Raw genomic sequence first — 16,848 nt, 5'->3', positions numbered from 1 at the left:
TAATTTCTTTAAAACAAAGTCTCCTACCACATCACAACCACTAACTGTCACATACCAAATCTTTACAATGGCTTTTACTCTTTGTTAGCACTGCCAGGTGTCTTGCTGCTTTACAAGAAATATTTCCCAACCTTCTCAGCTTCTTTTCTCGTGAACCTATTTAAAAATGTGTTGGTGGCAGAAGAGGGAAAAATAAAGAAAATATTAGACTGTCAGCAAGTGTATAGAACTTGGGGTAAAGCCGGTACTTAGACACTGACTAGCAAACCAACCAACTTACACCCAACTTATGTAAGTGGCTGAAAACAGTTACTTTTAGAAAAAGTAATTTTTCCTTCTTTAGAAAGCTTGTTGAAGTAAGCAGAGCTCAACTCCTTTCTCAATAGTTTCAAAACAAGCCGTTCGTAATACTTTGAAAACAAAAATTTTTTTTTAAATTTCAGATCCATTTGCTTCAATGTCAGTAACATGTGAATGCTTCATCAGCATCTTTTCCCTACAGATTCACCCCAAGATCAATATAAACATGTAAACAAAAGTAAATTACATTATGAGCAATGTTAAAATGACTGAAAAATCATTTTGACATTTTCTTTTCATAATATGAATTAAAACTTCACTTACGGAATATGTGCATCCCTAAATATATATACTTTTTATATTCACATGTGCATGTGTGTATATATATATGCACACATCAATATTACAATTCTAAACTATGTTTACATGTATTAGTTTAAAATTGCAATCATATACATATATATACACTTACAGATATACATATCCGTAACATTCAATAATATATATTTGTATGTATGCATATATATTTTTGCAATATATACATGGATATATATGATACACAGTACATGCATATACAATATATAAGCTGTATATGAATATATGCAGTAAATATGTACACCATACATACATACGATGTTCAGATATGTATACTACAGTGTATAATTGCTGCATATATGCACTATATATATATACACACAAACAAACTGTATAAGCAGTAAACATCAATATACAGCATATATATATATATACATACCAATTATGTATATGCAATATATATATACACACAACCATATACCTGCAATGTATACATATACAAGCTATATATACATGTAAAACATACATGCAATATACATACACATATATAAACTATATATATGCAATATACATATACACATAAGCTATATGAAATACATTTACACAAACTGTGTCTGTGCAACATATACCCACATATCGACTGTGTCCGTGTGACATATACCCACATACCGACCATGTCCATGCAACATATGCCCACATATAAACCATGTATATGCAACATATGCCCACATATAAACCATGTATATGCAACATATGCCCATATATAAACCGTGTATATGCACACACGTCATGTCTATGCGATATATGCACACAAGCCATGTCTATGCGATATATGCACACAAGCCATGTCTATGCGATATATGCACACAAGCCATGTCTATGCGACATATGCACACAAGCCATGTCTATGCGATATATTCATACACAAACCATGTCTATGCGATATATATACATACATATAAGCAATATATACATATAAACTATATGCTTATATATATATACATACACACACACACATGCAGTGTATGCTTACACATACCACCACATCCACATGTGAGAGACCCGAGACCTGCAGAGGAAAAAAAAAACTTGCATTTAAGCCAAATATTCGTTCTTCACGCTTCCGGTGTGAATAAAATCAAAAGATAACTAAGAAAATTAAAACACCATTATTTAGTGGCAGAACCTGTAAATAACTGAAATTTACTAATCTTGCAGAAGGAAAGTAATATTTTATTGGCAAAAATCAAAATACAAAAATTTATTTAACATCATTTTAATTTCAGTCAGAACATGCAGTGACCCGTTTAGTTTCACGAGAGATCCATCGTATGAATATCTCTTGGTTTAACTTGCCATACTTATACAAGAACTACTGCAATAAAAGAAAAAAATTAACAGTATAAGAATTACATTAAATATATATAAGAAATGCAATAACTGATACATATAGTCCCTTCCTATATGTCCTTCCAAAATAGCATGGGGGTGTTTTTTTTTTAAATTATAAACCAAGTCTTACATAATACCAAGGATATTCTATAGACTTGATACCTTGACAATATCCCTAGGTCCATTGAACTCATTTAGTCCTTAGACCTCGGATTTGAAATTCATGTTACTTTCGTAGCGAGATAAAATTTACATTGAAGCTAGGGGAAATAATTCTTGAAGTATTTTCAATATAAAATCTCTTATTAAACTTCCATTAATCACTTCCTGTGTTTAGTAATATAACAGTTTGCCTATGTTTGGTATACCCGAGACCCACATCTACAAGTTCACTTTTTCTTTTCATGAGGACAAGGCCGATTAACAATTCAATTTTTTCCTGAAGCAAATTACATTTATTGAGGTGCAACTGAACCCGTACCTTCGATAATTTTACAGAATTCATCTAATATTGTTATTCGAAGGCTATTTTAAAAAATTACCTATAACATTGTCAACTAAGACTGTGAAGCAAAAATAAAAACACTTATTGACACCAGTTTTGTAAAGTGGCATTGGTTTAACGTGAAAGCCCATACATGACCTGGAGAGAAAAAAAAAGTAATTTCTTTACAATGTTTATTTGAATTCACGAAATGATGCTTTAGGTAAAGAAAGGATTTCAAATACGAACGAATCTCAAAACTCCACCTTAAAAAATTTCAAAAACGAAAAGAAAATTAAAACTCGGTGAATTAAAGTTAATGGTCTAATACTAGTAATTTTTCATGTACGCAAATACAAAACAGTAGTCGATTGGCAATTAAACAATGAAAACCTGCTCCGTGGGTCCAATTCGCCTGAGGTTTTTTCTCTCTTAAGGCAAACATTATCACGTTTACGTGTATCAGAGGATACCGCAATATTTGGGTAATTTTAGATTGGAAGGACATAAAAGGATTAGAGTAATGCATTCTATATAATTTTATCTTCAGTTTCACAGAAAAATTAGAACCACGTTTATATACATAAAAGCTTAATATTCAGAATTTCCTGTCTGACAGCAACGTAAGTAAGTATGCTTGTCACGAAATTAGACATGGTAATTAAAATCGAACTAGAGATATTTTAAAACAGGATGAATAAAAAATATTCAAAGTACTTTTTAACGTCAAGCACCACCAGAAAGAAGTCGATTGTTGCGAAGGAAATTAAGTCCATAAGTAGACATAACTGTGTGTAACACATACGCACACCCCCCCAAGAAAGAGGCAACTGAATGACTTTAGATATAAGCTTGGCCATGAGAGATGAAATGACAAAGGGGCGGAAAGAAATACGTACACGACCAATTTTCGGCGTAACAAAAACTGTAACTGTAATGCTAACATTAAACCCTAAACACCGGGTGTACGTATTACTTTCGCTAACAAACGTTTAAAACATCTGCATAATGACAAAAACCACAATTACGTCGAAAAATAATGCCGAAGTGATATTTTCAGTTGTCACATCACATTCTATAAAGTAGATAGCTATGTACTTACATACACGAAGTGGATATGCAATCTTCCAGATACGCTTTCAGGAAAGATATGAATTTAGAAAGCATGCATAGATACACTACATACGCATGCACACAGACATGTGCAATGAAGAGCAGTGATTTAAACTGAAAAATCTATTATAGGCTTCTTCAAGATGGCTACTCCGTGCCCAGCTTACTCATACAAAGCGAGTCTACAGGCTACTTTATGAACTGTAAACGAATTAGGTTTTCTTTTTCAACATAGGTACTGATCAAAAGTACATGTAAAACATTAACATTTCCAGAAGTTGAAAGTAAAAAACGAAAAAGCAGAGGATGTAGCTATGTCTATGATATTCAATTTTTAATTGATGCTTCAATGCGACTTTAGGCGAAAAGAGAAAACTTACAGAAAAGAATGAAGATTTATTAAAGAGGTAATGATATATAAGGACTGGGTTAAATAAGAAACTACGACGTTAATCTATTTCTTGAATAAAGGAGTGTAAACCGATGCGAATGTTAGCAAAGAAAAATCTCGAAACTAAGTTGGGATAACCGCTGTACAAGACTGATGGCTCTGCTTCAGCTAATTGTGAAATGCAAATCACGATCTAGATTCGAGTGGAGTCCAGCAAAATTTAAAATACTAACAATTTTAAAATGAAATAAGTAAAAGCTAATAAAAAATGATGCAAAGCCTCGTGTATGAAAGGATAAAAATGTGCCACTCGTTAGCGACATAGAGGGTGTGAAAAAGCTACAAATAGGAAAAATAACGACTCGGTGAGGGAAGAGAAAATAATTACAATTAGATTAAATAACGTGTATCCAATGTTTCTTGATGACGAACGTCAGAGAGAAACACGTGAAGCAACAACGAATTAGGTCAAGAAAACTGAGGCGATAAAATAATAAAAAACAAGAGGGGGTACAAATACATGAAAATCGACATAGTAAAAAAAATCATACTAGCGAAATAATAAAAAAAATTATATAAAATAAAGGGGGGAAAAAATTGGAGGAAAGAGACAAAGACGGCGACTGGGTTATCGACATCACTGAAGGAGGAAAATGTCGGTGTCACACAGGCGCGATGAGATTTTTTTTGCCAAAGATATTTAACAAATAATAATTTTAAAAAAAAGACAAAGTTTAACAACAGAAGTCATTCGTTTCATATACCTGATTAAAGTCTTGTATGGTATCAACAGCAAGCAAATAACTATAATAATGAACGACGATAAAAAGCTAGAGCCAAAATACGACGCACTGCAATAGTATCAAACCGGTATTAAAAATGGCGATCTAATTAACATAATATCTGTCTGTGTCCTTGGATCTGATTGGTTGGTGTCAGCACTCTCCTCATACATAGATTGTATTTTTCTTTCCTTTTCTTATTATTCATACAGATTGACTTATTTACTTTTTTTTCTCTCACACACTTCCCCCTCTTGATTTTCTTTTTTTACTCTCTCCATCCGATATCTCTTTCTGACTAAGTATTTTATCTTACTCTCACTGGTTTATTACCCTCCTATGTCTGTTTTCACTTAATTTTTTAAATTTCGTTTGGTCATGAGTCTTCCTCTTACTCTCTCTTTAAACACTCATATTCGTGTACAAGGAATCCATATCTGAGATTAGACAAATAAAATGTTAGCATTAGTGATATGAACCATGTGTTACATAAAAAACAAGAAATACAGTGTTAAAGAAGAGAGATGCAATAATTCTTTAAACCCTATAAATATACTATAAAGTAGAATTCGAATAAATGAATATTTATATAGTTAAGTTTTAGATCAAATAATTAAAAAAAGCTAAATCGTTTCTTTGCAAATTTAGTAACATGTTCAACTCTGATGTCCTCATTATACATATACATACATATCCTCGCGCACGCATACATTCGTATAAAATCCTGCAAGTACCATTTTCTCTATCTAAATGCAAACGCATATTTTTAATTAAAAATGCCTTGACTTTCTACACTAAATATGCCAGAACCTACTTAAAATTTTTAAATAGCAGGCAGCCCCCAAAATTTTCCTTTCCCCAATCATATGTGATACATATATGTACGCGTGTGCGCGCGGGGATTTTGGGGTTTTTTTTTATTTACATGTTGCAGAAGAAACAGTTATAGTCAATACGAGACTAGTACCTATCTAATTGACTTCCGGAAGTATAAAAAGACAATGTAGATCGCGCGGGATTTGAACTTAAAATAAAGAACGTTGTAGCTATATTTTGTTCGATGATCTCTTGTATCTGTTTTCCTCCATTTATGTGGTGTAAAAGACCTTTCAATCGTTTAACTCAGCTTAACTTAGAGTCAGCTCTACTAGAGCGGACCTATGACCATAAGCGTTCCAACAGTGCCTATCCAGTTTTTAAGGCATAATGTATAGTGGGCTATATAACCCAGTATGTTGATCATTTCTTTCAGGTAGATATGATGTAGAGTAGGTTTGACAAAGTTCTAGCAGACTTTATATATATAATAAGTAGAAAATGGAGAAAACATTTGATCAACAAACAAATTGACCAACATCGGTTAATTATTTTTCAATACAAACCTTAACATTGCTAACTGATGTTGTCAATTTGTTGATCAAAAGTTTTCTCCACTTTCTGCCTATTTTAAATTTGATTCCTGATAAACTCTTGTTTATTCTGTTATTACCTGTACCCTATGAGCATAATGTGCTTGCATACCCATGCCCAGGGTTAACATAGATAATTGTTACCCGTTGTAAGAACAGATATTATTGTCCCTTAGACGGTTATTTCAACCGCTAACTCTACTTACTTTATATAATACATATATATACACTCCATATCATGATCCACAATTTGGCTGTTCTAGAAACAGCTACAAGAGACTTTATATGCTTATATTCTCTTTTCTAATTAAATGATGCCATATGTTTTAGTTTTTATCCCTACACATTTTTTTCTCTTTTTTTTTTTTCTTTGGTTCTCTCTACAGTTTTCGGTTTGAACGGGTTAGTTAGCGTTCGGGGTGGGGGAAGGGTATCTTTTTTTTTTTTCACAAATGTAAATAAGCCCAATCTGTTTCTTAAACGAGGGACATATTCATACGGCACAGAATGCTTTTTAACTCAATAGACGTCACTGATTGGTTGAAATTGAAGAAAAAAACAACAAATATCTTACAAACTATAGAATTTTCTCAATAAAGCCAAGAGAAAAAGATGTTTTATAAACACATTCTACCAGTATATGAAGTTTAAAATTTTTTAGTTACCTAGAAATTATGTTAAAAACTGCCGTTCAAACCGAAAAGATCCCAGTTTTCTTCCCAAACATTAATCTAATATACGTACCTATTGTTCCCTCAACTGTCTTCGTCTTTTATTTTCTGTAAATTTGAACTATATATATATATATGTGCGTGTGTGTATTATATCAAGGGCTATAACTGTGCGTAAAAGTCACACGCTTTGATGGGATTCTAAAATCAAACTACTTGAATTAGTTTGGCTTTAGAGTCCCATTAAAGCGGTGGCTTTTACGCTCGATAATAGCCCTTGATATTATAATGTATTTTATATATAAGAGAAAAAGTTTGATACCTTGTATTCATTTTTTTTCCTTAGTTGGTTTACACGCTGGCTACTCGATAAAATCTCAGATTTTATCCTTATATTTTATGTGTGTGCATGTAATTCAATTGTCACTAATTGTGGGCAGCACTTACATTGCTAGAAATAAGAGTTTTAAAAACTCTTAATCGCAAGGAAGCACAGTTCCATACACTGACAGGGAAGATAACTGCCCCACACGAAGCAAGATCACTATACTGGTCTAGTTTTGCTTAAAATTGAAACTCATTAGTAGTGATTTTCCATTGCTGGGTGGTTTGGCTAAATCCTGACGATCAGTATATAGCATTTACCATATGAACCAATGGCTGATTCAGTGAAATGGTAATGTGAAAATTATAAAATAACAAGGGCAACTGGACGCAATATAAAACCAAAAAGGGAAAATTCAGTTAATTTAAATGGTGCATGGTGGTTCCTACATTGCCAGGAATAAAAGTTAAAAGCCCTTAGCTGCAAGGAAGCATAGTTCCATACACTGACAGGGGATATAGCCACTCCACAGCAAGCAAGATCACTATATTAGTCTAGTTTCACTTAAAATTAAGGTTCATCAGTAGTGACTTTTTGATTTAATATTGTGTATAGCTGCCTTCTTTATTTTATATATATAGACAGACAAACAGATAGATAATCACAGAAAATGTTATTAGAAAAAAATTAGCTTAAATAAGATGCAGTTTGGTTTTGTACCTCCTTTTTTTGCTGACTCCTTTCTAGTGGGAGAACTGCAAGAGTGAACAATTTTCCAAACTTGACATACCTTGAAGGACAAATAAGCTCATAAATCCTTGATTTGGGAGCTTATCTATCCTTCTCATTAGAAGTTAGTCCCAACTTCTACAATATGATTGATCTCTTATAAAGGAAATAATTTCCATAAACCAAGAATCTATCTTGTATGTATTTAAAATACATGCCACTAGCCACTCTAACTTACTTCTTTCAGCTCAGTTTATTTTATGTGAATTACGTAAGCCATAAATATGTTCTTACTCTATTTTGTATATGTCTAAATGTACCCTTTGTTGGAAATAAGGTAGTACAATTGTAGTACTGATGATGCCTATCAAAGCAGAAACATGACTGTTACCTCCAAATAATCAGACTTTTTTCCTGAGGAACATGTCAGTTTTGGAAAATCTTGAGATTATCTTCCCTTCTTATTTGGAGTTGATTCCAATTGTCATAAAGCAATTGCTCTACCATCCCTGGAAGCAGAGATACTTTCCAGAATTCAAGAGAATCTATTTTATAGGATATTAAATATACCCTTACTCATCTCTGTTGTTCAAATACATGCCCACTGATCTATTGTTTGCAGTAGGTTGTCCTGTTGAAGCTATCAGCTATCTTCTGTGTACTTTGTTCATTTTCTACCTACCTCTCATTGTACAAATCATTGAGCACTTCTTTGAAGTCTGGCTAAAAGATCTTTCAGCTTTCATATTTTCTTCTTCAAATTGTCCTGTGCCTCTGAATCCACCTAACTCTTATTTCATTGTCACTAATCACTAATCTCTTTTGAGTGGTACATTCTTCATCAGGAGATTCATGATTCACAAATTTGTCTATTGCATTTTATGGTGAATATAAAATTTATATGACTTCACCTGTTTGCCTGAATGGCTAGTGATTAGAAGTCAATCTATCTGAATAATAAATTATCAAGAGTCTGTCTATCTGGCTTGATGTATTCGTCTGAACAAAAAGGATTTGGCAGACTGTTTAACCAAACTGCAGGGCAGCAGGATAATGGAGGAAAAGGAAATAATACAGACAATGAAGAGAAGTCATCTCCTTGAAATTTTTAGAACATCATCTACCGGTGAATTATTTGGATTGTTAGTTACTGAAGGAAAACAACTGATGCATAAGATTCCTGAATCATTTTTTTTTTTTGTCAAGAAATTATCTGGAAGAGATTGCCACAGCCTCTTCTTGGACAATCTAAAAGTAGTGCAACACTATCAGAAAAATAGTTTACACCTGACTCAACATCCTCTAAAATAGGTTACTCTATGAACTCACACTAGGGACAAACATATCTTTCAGCTCTTATGGTGATATACATTTTTTTCATTTTTGTTTTCCTCAGAGTTTAGTCAGTTTTCATTGATGCAACCTCTTTTTGATTATGTTCCTTGAAGTTGATGGACAGTTTTCATCTCTGCTTCTGACCCAAGTCATTTATGTTCTTTTTGTTCACCTCCAAGCTCATAGAATTGTCTAACATACAATTTTGAAGAGACATTAGACCACAATGCTCTCTGGGAAAAGTTCAAACATCAAAGAAAGCTCTACACAATATTTCACAACTACACATATACTATTTGCATTGGTGAAGTGATTACTCTGGAACATTTTTAATGCCAAAACACTAGATGATGTCACTTTAAAACAAGCCCTGAATAGATGATTTGTATGTACTCTTTTGAAAATTTGTTACCATTTGCTGATCCATGGGCTGTAGGGAAAGAGTAATTCTGGAAAACAGGAAATGGACTTTGATAAAATCAAATCCCTGTGACATTTAGTCTGTGAAACTAGCAGGGTGTGCTGGAGTATTGTCCATATCAAGAAGAACCTTAATTTGAAGACCCTACTCCTCGAGATAGTCATGTACTGTGGGAGCAAACATATTAGTGAACCATGCAATAAATAAGTTCCTGGGAATCCAGACATTTGTGCACAAAGCTTGTTTGTGTTGATGTTCTTAAAGACACTGAGAGTCTCTGAATTATACACTAGGCATGGTTTCACCTCCAAGTCCCTTGAGGTATTGGTGCTGAAAAGTAAGGTTAGTATGTATGCAGACAACCTAGTCTTTTCCAGTGTGATATAAGTTCTCTTGATGCAATTAACAGATTTACCATACTTCACAGCACTGTGAGTACCAGAACTCTTTCAACAAGATTTGAACCAACTCTTGCTGGCTTCCAATTCTACTGGTTTTGTCTCATTATTAGGCAAAACCAGTAGAATTGGTTTTCAGAGTATCTCTCTCAAACTGCTTGTAATGAGGCTTAACTTTTTCACAAATGCATATTTAACACATTGAAACACCATCTAATTGTTTGTCTTTCATCTCAACGTTAGTAAGTGATTGCCCACCTCATCAGTATGCAAGGCATATGTATTATTAAGGTTGCAACTGATTACTAATAATCTTGAATATTTTTTCTCTCAAAACAGTACTGATTGCAGGTTTGGCCAGGCTATATTCTGGACTAAGATAATTTAAATTGACACCATCTCCTCTCTTAGAAATAATTCCTGTCTTTATTTCTGCTCTAAATTTGCAAGGTTTTTTTCTTCTGTGTGGAGAATATATTTATAAAAGAACAAATCACAACATTGATTTTCATTTTTTTTTTTAAGAAATTTGTTTTTTTTCATATTTTTAATGAAAAAAAAATCTAAGCTCTTCTTTGCCTTGAAAATAATTCTGCCTTAGAAGAAATAACAGACCTCAATGATTAAAAAATAAAGGATGTCGTTTTACATATGCACTTGTAAGCAGTCAGGAGTACAGGTGTACAAATTGAAATGCAACCCCCCCCCCCCCAAAAAAAAAAAATAACAAATTGAAAGTTTGGTAATGGCATTTATTTCCACCAAGTGACACTTATGAGATCAACATGCTGTCTATCGAAAGAATGCTCTTTGGTAAATACTGATGAAATTAATTTAAACCTTTCCAATTTCCCTTATCAAAACTGCTTGTGCAACAATCTAACATATAAGTTATTGTCACCTGAGAAGAGGATTTTTTATGCTCAAGAAATAGAGTGTATTTAATAGAACTGTATTTGGATCTAGTTAGTTTGAGTCACAAAATCAGCCCCCTTCTAAAATGATGTAAAAAAAATCTGAAAATTTGTCATATTAAACATTCATTTCTTATTCAGGATCTAGTTTGTTTCGTTCACAAAATCTGCATTTTTTAAAAGGAAGTAAAAAATCTGAAAATTGCTTATCTTGATGCAGTTTTCCATGCTTATTCCTATGAAGCCATGAACTTCTGGAGAAAAAATTTGACACACACAAAATTTTTTTTTAATTCATGGTTTTAAAATACAGAAAGTCCGAATCTACCATTCGTTTCTCTTTCTAATTTCCAAATAATTTTTTAAATACTTCAAAATTGCATAAATATGTGTGCCAGAAACAGTAGTTAAAAATTAAGGAAATAGATTTTTGGAAGATGTTGTGTTATGACTGACTTTTATTCCACTATTCTAATATCTTCTGAAACTTATATATATACATGTATAAATGAATACAGAAATGTACAAATATATACACACACACATACATTTTTACAGAGTTAGTTTTATATACATCATTGTTTATATATATAAATATTTCGGCATATTACACAATTGTGCCCCAATGATTTGCTTCTTCATAACCTTGAGAAAATCAAATATTTCTTTTCTACAAATACGCTTCAGATCAAGTAGATTCCAAATAAATTGGAATTCATTGTGAAAACAGTTTGTCCCCAAAGTAGTTTTAGAAAATTCACACCATGAGACTTTGCTTTATATATATATGATAGATCGTTAGCTCCTACACGCATTTTTTTCTTTCCTTGTTTTTTTTCTGTGTATCTTTCTGTCGAAGAGCGTAGGCTCGAAACGTAAAAGACTTGTTCTATTTCTATTCCTGAGCGCTATACTAATACATTTGTATATATATATATATGTATATATATATATATATATATATATATATATGTATGTATGTATGTATGTACATATACGTGGGTGTATATGTATTGTTTTAATTATATCTTTATGCACATACACATACAAAACTGTCACAGTATCGGTTACGACAACCACAAGTATTCAAAACTTCTTCATCACTCTTCCAACTTCGTTTTTCCTCTTAAAAAGAAGGCTTTCATCTACCATATGTCATACCACTGCATGGCTGTCTGTCTTCTAATATTGCTGATGGACATTCAGCATATCACTGGTATTTCACATATAAAGGATTATGTGAAAAAGTGTGAAGATTTTTCTTTTACTTTTCCATTTCTTTTATTTGTTTCAGTCATTTGACTGCAGCCATGCTGGAGCACCACCTTTAGTCGAACAAATCAACCCCAGGATTTATTATTTGTAAGCCTAGTACTTATTCTATCGGTGTCTTTTGCTGAACTGCTAAGTTACAGGGACATGAACACAATAACATTGGTTGTCAAGCGATGGTGGGGGGACAAACACAGACACACACACACACATATATACATGACGGGCTTCTTTCAGTTTCCGTCTAGCAAATCCGCTCACAAGGCTTTGGTCGGCTTGAGGCTATAATAGAAGACACTTGCCCAAGGTGCCACGCAGTGGCACTGAACCCAGAGCCATGCGGTTGGTACTACTTACCACACAGCCACTCTTGTGCCTGTTAATTTCTTCCATAAAAGTGTTGAAAAAATTATTTGGAAATTATAAAGAGAAACGAATGGTAGATTCAGACTGTCCATATTTTAAATCCATGAATTAAAAAACATATGGGGAAGATTTTTTTTGTTGTTATTGTTGCATAATCATATCAGTTTCATTATGCAGAAGACAGAATCGAAAAAATTTGTAAAAGTTCGTAAAAGTACAAAAGTTATGAGGGGTTTTAGCACATGCTTACATCATAACTCCACCCATTCATGTGTGTGTGTGTCTGTTTTTCCTTTAGTTTTTGTTTACAAATGAGCCAATGAGGTATTCTCTGTATGGTTGTTTAATTTGCTAGAAATAACAGCCAAATCTCCCTCATACTATGCTCTTGTTAGTATTAAGGGAAGGGAAATTGTTTATTCCTCTCCATCATTATGATTAAAATAAATATTTTTGACTTTGTTTGGCTCTATGAATTTAATTTTTTTTAATGCCTCTGTCCATTGCTTGATACAGGAAATTGGAAAATCCTGACCAAAACAGAGAAATTCTAACTTGACAAAAAATATAGAAACACAAAGAAAAGGTTCTGTTTTCCAAAGCCAAAAGATGTTTTTAGCTGGGGTGTAATTTTATAATTAAAACAAATTCAAAATTTATATTTCAGTACCATGTTTTCTGGTGTATAGCAACAGTTCAAATGAGCCAAAGCCTAAAACAAATGTGTGCGGCTGTGTGTGTATGTGTATGTGGGGTCTTTAATAGCCATAGGTCTATTTAAGTTCAATCGCAAAAAGGAATTCAAAATGGCAACACATGCAATCATATACATACAAACGTACCCATACATACACACACATACACAAATACATATCTATCATCCACTCCCAAAAGCCATTTTGATCCAAAATTCTAACCACCATTCTTTATATATTTGCATTCAAACACACACACACACACATTTAGCTTTTTGCTTTTATTCATTATTTTTTCTCTTAATTATCTGTCACTATTAATCTGTTTTTAGTTTTTGTTTTTGTTTTGGGGGTTTCACTTTAGCAACAACAGTTACACATGGTACCAGGAATTTACTTGTCATCAAAGTGGAAAAAGTGTTTATTAAGTTTTTGAAAATTTGAAACAAAAAGGCATGGTTTTTTAAAACCGACTGTCTCAGAGATGTGAAAATATGGCTACTACTTGTTAATTTGAAATTAAACTTACCAAAGACAAGGGTCTTCCAGTGCCCCTTCCCAAGTCTCTTAACGCTCCTTTTCTCCAAAACAGCCCCTTCAAGCTCCATATGGCCTCCATTTAGAACCTTTGCTTTAGAGAATCAAATTCTCCTTATGTCATTTCAATCTTTATGAGTTTTGTTTACTTTCATTTTGACACATAATGAACAACAGTGTGAACAAAGGGAAATGATTCAACATTAAGCTTTTCATGTCTACAGCTGAACACAAGCATATGTAATTTGTGTGGGCGGACCCTAATGATTTTTTTTATTGCCTTAGATTTTAATTTGGGAAATTTTTATGGAAATCGTTCATTGACATGATTATATTTGTTGCCAAATTAACAGAAAAGTGTTCGTTAGCAAAGGATCCACTGTATATATTTTATATATGATTGCCTTTACAGTTTTGAATCAAGTGGACAGAGACAAATAGTTTATAGTAAATAGTTTATTTACAATGTTAAAATGATTCTCATTCCTTAAAGGCTGTTATTGCAAAAGTTAGAATTGATAGCAAGCAACCACTTGACTTTTCAGGCAAAGAATTTAATGCTGTTCTTGCTGTTATATCAGAATTGGACTCAATACTGGAATTTGAAAAACTAGATCAAAAGGATTCAATCTTGATTTCTACAGAAGGCATATTTGTTATATTCTGCAAGGATTGAATCAACAAAGTACTACAGTGTCCCTTTAGCCAAGACAATGTGTGAAGAAAAGAATGAAGCAACAAAGGAATTTTAAAAATCTAATTTTATTGATGGCAAATCTATATTCTCTTCTAATCTTTCAATTTTGGATACTCTTGACTCAGAAAATTAACTGCAAAATATCACAAAGAAACTGCATGGAAGAATGTTTATCATTTTGTCAGAAGAATCCCAATGTTCCATTCTGAATCCAAATGCAAGGTAACTGAAATGCCAACTTCATAAAAAAAAATTAACAAAAATGTTAAAACAATCAAGAGAACATTCAACCATCTTATAATCAAAATAACATTGTCCAAGAGATGAAAATGCTTGAAGTTATTAGACTTGTAAAGACTGTTCCATAACTTTCATTACCATTCCCCTAATTTCCATCAAATCAGAGTGTTTTTTTCTGTGGTAGATCTCTGCCACAAAATAGTACAACATCTCAACAATATATGCCTCTAAAGGCAATAATTTCAATCTAATTGAAACACTTTTGAGAATTCAGGAAATTTTAATTTTTTTTTAATAACTTGTTAAAATGTTTTTTAAGTATACTCTTTAATAAACAAAATAAAGTTTGTTTCAGAGCTTAAAGATAATATTAGGATTTATTACTGGAAAATTTAGAGGAACAGACCCTCCATTTTTTTCAGTTTTGTTTTATATTTCTCAATTTCTGGGAAACGGTGAGTTTCAGGAAATTAAGAAGCCTCACTGCTATTTTTATCAGGTTGAGCAACCATTTAGAAGCTCACTTTTAACTTTTTACTGTTGTTGCTGATTGACCAAAATTATGTTCATATTACTAGACTTTGGCAGGATTATAATTCTTGAGGTAGGATATCGTAGTGTGATGAATCTTCTGGAGACAAGACTTGAGGTATAATGTTTCAGGTAGGGTTTAATTAAAGTCATAAATCACTGACACATTTCACTGATGACAATGCCAAAATTGCCACTGTCATTACTGCTACTAGCAATACAGCCACCACTGCTATAACACTATAATTACCACCATTGATACCTCTATCATCATAATCACCACCAACACTAGCACAAGTGTCACCATTATCCTCAGTGCCTCCACCATTACTACTACCACCACCACTTCACCCCCACCCCCACATGCTGAGATGTACACCATCAACAATAAGTATAGAGAAATACTTATTGAACTCTGACAGAGTTCAGTTTACCCACACATTGTGTATCAAGCACCATAAACTATGGACGTGTAAAAATAGACTGGGCAGTAGAGAGAATGTAAAATGCCCAGACTATCATGGTGCATCCCATATAATCATCATTACATGCTGGACTAAGTAGAGACATGATATAACTGAAAAAATGGATTTGTGGATTGCATCATGTCATTTGAAAGGCTCCTTGCATGCTATATCCTGCTTGATCAGGACTGAAACCTGAAGATACACAACAATAACAATCAATTGGTAATGAGCTGACAGACTTGTCAGAATGTCAGAAAAATGCTCTGCGCTGTTTGTCCTGGCTTTTTACATTCTGAGTTCAAACCTTACTAAGGTCAACTTTGCCTTTCATCCCACACAGACTTGATAAAATAAAGAACCAGTCAAGTACTAGATTCAATAACTTATCCTCTTACCTCAAAATTGCTGGTACCAGGATAGTTCTTATAACCTGGCCACTTTTCTGTTTTGATATTAAGCTCCAACTAACAACCTTAGTATCAAGCAGTCTCCTCTTTGCCTTTTATTATTCTAATAATCGACTGCCTTTTGTAATATTTTAACTGTTCCTGATAAGACACCATCTCTAGAGGTCAATAAATTAAGTATTTTATGCTCTGAGTTCAAATCCCTGAGTTCAAAAGGTTGACTTTACTTTCTATCTTTTTGAATACTGGAGTTGATGTAATCAACTAGCCCCTCCTACCAAATTACAGGCCTTGTGACTATAGTAGAAAAGATTATTATTATTATTATATATAAATGCATATCTATTCAATTACAAATATATTCTTATATTTTTAATATCTGTATGCAGTAAAACCTTTTAAAGAAACTAGTGTGATGACAGAAAATAAACAAAACAATATTTTACCATGCTAGTTTTTAATGTAAATACAATGGATAATTGGGTTATAAGATCTTATAAATTTTCTTTTGGATTTTGTTTTCTTATAACTATTTAGTTTTTTCCAGACTTTCTCCCCTTCCTTTCTTGAAAAATGTCGAAAGATGGAACTATGTTAATACTTGATAAATAACTATATTAAATTAATGAATATTAAGTTGAAATAACTTTTGAAATA

At 32.8% G+C, this 16,848-nt stretch overlaps 1 protein-coding gene and 1 long non-coding RNA gene across 7 annotated transcripts in view; one reads left to right on the top strand and one right to left on the bottom strand.

Moving 5' to 3' along the window:
* The window catches only part of LOC115215926, a 29,950-nt gene extending 24,847 nt beyond the window's left edge, over positions 1-5,103 (bottom strand). For 2 of the 6 annotated variants that reach the window (XM_029785315.2, XM_029785326.2), the window contains exon 1: positions 4,760-5,102. The gene's annotated coding sequence lies outside the window, so the exon portion shown is untranslated. Of the gene's footprint in view, positions 1-55; positions 157-4,759 lie in introns of all 6 variants that reach the window. The other 4 variants (XM_029785306.2, XM_029785298.2, XM_029785290.2 and 1 more) reach the window with 4 other exon arrangements.
* Positions 5,104-5,651: 548 nt separating this feature from the next.
* LOC118762538 lies at positions 5,652-14,596 on the top strand. Its single transcript, XR_004998293.1, has 2 exons — positions 5,652-6,029; positions 14,395-14,596. It is a non-coding gene; the product is annotated as an uncharacterized LOC118762538 (long non-coding RNA).
* Positions 14,597-16,848: the final 2,252 nt, after the last annotated feature.

The sequence above is a fragment of the Octopus sinensis genome, linkage group LG1, assembly GCF_006345805.1.
Source record: "Octopus sinensis linkage group LG1, ASM634580v1, whole genome shotgun sequence".
NCBI classification, from domain to species: Eukaryota; Metazoa; Mollusca; class Cephalopoda; order Octopoda; family Octopodidae; genus Octopus; species Octopus sinensis.
Note: the sequence above shows the minus strand (reverse complement) of the source record. Positions and strands in the feature narration are given on the sequence as shown.